Source organism: Puntigrus tetrazona, chromosome 24 (assembly GCF_018831695.1).
Source record: "Puntigrus tetrazona isolate hp1 chromosome 24, ASM1883169v1, whole genome shotgun sequence".
NCBI lineage: Eukaryota > Metazoa > Chordata > Actinopteri > Cypriniformes > Cyprinidae > Puntigrus > Puntigrus tetrazona.
Genome location: NC_056722.1, coordinates 5443429 through 5448428, shown reverse-complemented (window position 1 = coordinate 5448428; position 5000 = coordinate 5443429). Strand labels below are relative to the sequence as shown.

General features: G+C 41.8%; 1 protein-coding gene across 16 annotated transcripts in view; it reads left to right on the top strand.

The window, feature by feature from the left end:
* Positions 1–5000, top strand: part of ptprma (protein tyrosine phosphatase receptor type Ma) — a 177413-nt gene that overhangs the window by 156565 nt on the left and 15848 nt on the right. The gene's annotated exons all lie outside the window — the stretch shown is intronic.

Here is a 5000-nt window from a genome sequence, read left to right as displayed (position 1 = left end):
TACTATATCACCATCATTTTGACTCGAATGCAATCTGAAGCTCTGCGTGTTAAAACTGGAGCAAGCGCGTATATAATAGTATCGTCGGCGTGTTTTTGCTTGAACGTTAAGGACGAATCACGTACGTAAATAGAAAACCAAATAGGTCCCAAAACAGAGCCCTGGGGAACCCCTTTGGATAAGTCGAGATACGTGAGCAGCAAACCTGTCAGAACAGACCGCTTTTGGAAATTGAGATTAATATCATGAATAAACTGAGGTCTGGTCTGGTAGGATAGGACGGCGTTTGGCCGAGATGCGACTGATCTGGAAAATCTGTCTAAATACTGAGAAAATGTCCTTTAAAGTTGAGCAAATAGAGATTTTAGCAATGCATATAGGTTTTAATACAGATACGGTAGGAAATCTTTATGGAGCATGCTCTTTAATGATTTTTGGCCTATAAGCAAACTTTTATGAATAAGATATTTTCGACCGATTGTCGTTTATTGCTACAAATATATCTGTTCTGCTGATCGAGTCGGATCGAGCGTACCATTTCTAAACCGTTTCAATTTGCAAACTTTGGACTGAACTGTGTTAGAAGTTGTTACACACACACACACACACACACACACACACACACACTGAGCCGTTTAATGCTGAAACAATTAATCATCTGCTGTTGTTGTTGTTGTTGTTGTTGTGGGGGGTTTAGCACAGAATAAATGGATTAGCCGCTATGTGTCTGGCCTAATCTGGCTGTCAGCGCATGCGTTCTCCCAGCATGCCCCTGGAGGCCGCGTCTGATTGCTAGTTAATTGTTGTGAGATGTTTCTGGAGTCGTGGAGCTCTGAACGCAATCACTTCCTTTAATAGACTGGTTTAGCTGCGGCGGAGCGGCGTAATTACCTGTTTACTGGAGCGAGCGCTGGCTCGTCCTCGGGGACGCCGGCGACTCAAACACCTCTTTCACTCGCTCCCTCTCTGACCGCCAGCCGTTTACAACCAGGCCTCGGCGCCAGCCAATCAGAGCTCAGTTAGCGTCGACACGGCCAATGAGGTTCCGTTGGGGGCGGGGCTACGCGCTTCTTCGAACTCACCTGTTTCGTGGCGTGTCTGTAAATGGCGCGTCGTCGTCTTTCTCGATTACAGGCCGGCGTTCAAAGGAAAATCGGTTTTAACAGAACAAGGGCAGAAAAGCCTTTAACAAGCCTGAAGTTGCTCAGATCAAAGCGAGACGCGGCCGTGAACATCACCCTGATTCCTCCTCATTTATTCACAACTGCAGGTTTAGCGAGATTAGATTTGCTTTATGATGTTTTTCTTTTTGCATGTGAGTGATCCTTGGAGTCGAAAGAGAGATTATTAACAGCTGTAAATGTTTTATTGCATCTCTTTAATGACTTGTTCGTCATTTATAAGAGCTCGAAAGCTGTAATTCCTTATAAAATATTTAGGGAGAGTCTTCATTTTATTCAAAAGCTCACCATTTCGCTCATCATTTACATCGTTTACGCTCGTTTGTGTTTTTTCAAACGTGTATGATAGGCCTGCGTGATTAGTTTATTGCGATTGTAATATAAATGGCATTTTTGTGTTTTTTATTTTGCAAAAAATCTCAAAGTATGCTGTGTTTGTTTATGTATGTATATATATATATATATATATATATATATATATATATATATATATATACACACAAATACACACACATATATATATATATATATATATATATATATATATATATATATATTTATATTTATATATATTTATATAGTTTTATAGATTGTATTTTTTCCAACACTGTTAGTATTTTTAATTTTAACAAAAATAGGGGTGGATAAATGATAGATTACATGTTGTATTTATAATATTTCTATATTGTTTTATAGTTTTAATCTAATATTTATATAGATTTTTAGTTTTGTTTTAAAATCTATAATTTATCGCATATAAAAATTCGATTGCGTACCAGCAGAATGTAAAAAAATAGCCTTTGAGCAAAAGTAATGTTATTTTTACAATGCAGCCTTAAAATTGCAGCACTAATATTTTATTTATCTCCTCGTTTTCAGATATTCACTTTCAAACACAGCATTTCTTGATTTCACGCAGCCTTTATTCCCCAAAAAACATAAATAAGAGTATGAAAGATATCAGTAAACGACGCCAGAATTCGCCTTGGGCTCTGAACGCGCAGGATCTTTATTTCGGGACACTGATTCATTAAAGCACAGATGAAACGCGCTAGAAGGGTCGTTAAAAGTTCCCTCCGCTTAAAAGAATGGGCGACAGGACCCGACCGCACACGCTAGGACTTTCCTGCGCATCGTGACGGGAGTCGTGCATAAAAGCAGCTGCGCTCGTCTTCCGTGACGGCTCAGAAAATGGGAATAATTTTTCCGTGCCGAATCCCCGAGGTCTCATTGAAAGGAGCTGGCTAGGACGATGAAAGCATTAGTCCCCCGGTGCGGGAACGGCGGCCTGACAGCAGCGCGCCGCTAAAGTCTTCTTCCCGCTGAGCGCTCGCGCTGTAATTGCTGTTGGCTGACTCCACTTACAGCCGAAGCGGACTGAAGCGAGCCGCTTAGAGGATCAGCAAATTACAGCAAATGTCAGCGCGATTCTCCCGGTGCGCTCCGGACGTGAGATCCCATCTACGCTCAGCATTTAGCTATTTAAGGATGATCGCGCGTGATTCTTGTAGGGAATACTTCCAGCACAAAGAGTCTGACGTTATGATCGTAGACGCAATCGCTCAGACTCGTCTCTTTTAACATCTCGCTCCCGTCTGTGAGAAACAACTGAGATGATGGACACACAATAAATACAATTAGTTTTCTTGCTTTTGTAGTATGAACGGCTAAGAGCTCTCGAATCAAGATGGCGCTATTTTAAATGAAATTAAATGATTTTGTTGGCTTTTGCTTAAAATGAGCAAAATATCAACGGGGTAAGAAAAAGAATGGATTCAAAAGATAAACGAGATTATTTTTTTCTCTCGTCGGTTGATATTTTAGCTTGTTCGAAGCAAAAACGAACAAAATTTGGATTTTTTTGGGGGGGGAATTTTTCTAAAGTAGATTCATCTTGATTCAATAACTCTTAATGTTTTTGTCCTGTTTTGGAGGATAAACCCATCGCTCTTATAACTCCGGAGAAGCAGGACACTTTTATTCGTGTCTTTGTGGAACAACGGAGATGTTTGAGAGAGATTATAACTGAAATATGAGGATTTAAGAGAACGAGGGGTTTATCGTAGACGCAATCGCTCAGACTCGTCTCTTTTAACATCTCGCTCCCGTCTGTGAGAAACAACTGAGATGATGGACAGACAATAAAGAAAATTAGTTTTCTTGCTGTTCTAGTATTAACGGCTAAGCGCTCTCGAATCAAGATGGCGCTTGTTGCTATTTTAAATGAAATTAAATGACTTTAAATATTATTACAATTTTGTTGGCTTTTGCTTAAAACGAGCAAAATATCAACGGGGTAAGAAAAAGAATGGATTCAAAAGATAAACGAGATTATTTTTTCTCTCGTCGGTGGATATTTTTGCTTGTTCTAAGCAAAAACGAACAAAATTTGGATTTTTCTAAAGTAGATTCATCTTGATTCAATAACTCTTAATATTTTTGTCCTGTTTTGGAGGATAAACCCATCGCTCTTATAACTCCAGAGAAGCAGGACACTTTTATTCAGGATTTAAGAGAACGAGGGGTTTATCGTAGAAGCAATCGCTCAGACTCGTCTCTTTTACGACTCGAGAAACACCTGAGACTCTTGCTCCTGAAACGAGATGTAAGAGATGTCAACACAGAGCGAAACGATTGATTATAGATGTTAAATCTGGTTGAGACCATGTCAACGGCCGTCGTGAATCTGTCAAATTCAGTGTGGAAGAATCTGACGAGAAGTGATTGAGATCGTGATGAGTTTGAGTCTTTTTCTTACGAGGAACATCTGAGAAGGGAGAGGCTTTTATCTCGCTTTTGTCCAGGAGAAGCAAGATGCCAACTCTTCTTCTAAACCTACGGTGGGCGAATCTGACGAGGCACGGATGGGGTCGTGATGAGATCTGTGACTTGCGATCGCCTTTCGGACCCAAACCAGCGAGATAGCATCGAGCGTGAAGAGTTTAGAGAGTTTAGAGCTCTTCAGAAACATCCCAGAAGCTAGATTTGAGAAGTAGAGCTATGAGAAACCATGGAGATCCGATGAGATGCTATTGTTTGTAGCTGGTCAGCCGCTCTCCTCACGTCGCTAGATGTAATTGAAGGAAGCTCACCGGGAAGGATGCGGTACATTACTGTGATTAAGAGGCGTCTAGTTTCGACAGATCTTAATTAAGTTCGTCAGGCTCAGACGATAACGAGAAGTCGCCCACGAGCAAAGTCATCGGTGGAGAGTTCTCCAGGACGCGAGTGTTTGCTAACGCCTCTGTTTATGTGTGCGTATGAATATGTAAAAGCTAGCTCGCCGCTCGTGTTTTCCTGTCTTTTTCTGCCGCGCGTGATTTGCTTTGGCTCAGAGCGAGCGCTCCGGCGCCGGGGAACGCGGGCGCAGATTTGCATGAGCTAATTAGCTTGTCAAAAGTCATTTTGGAATTTGCTCGTTGATTAAAAACAATGCTAATTAGAATTAATTAAACGTGTGATTTTAATTCCTTCGGCTGCGCTTGTTATTACCGGCCGCTGACTTACACGCCGATCCCTTATTGAGCCGATCCGGAGCCTGGAAACACGGGCCGCTCGTTCGAGGCCTTGAAGTTTGAGTCCGTCCCGTAATCCACCGGCTTCTGCTCCGGTGTCACTCTGGATTACGCTCACCGGACCGCTTCGTGGCTTTACGCTCTGGAGGAGTCGAAACCTACTCAACAAACAGGCTTCAGCTTGAGAAAGTAACACTGTGGTGTGGATCTAGAGGAAAGATCTGATGAGGGCTTTATGAGGAGATCTGGTGATGTGTGTGTGTGTGTGTGTGTGTGTGTGTGTGTGCATGTGCGTGTGCGTGTG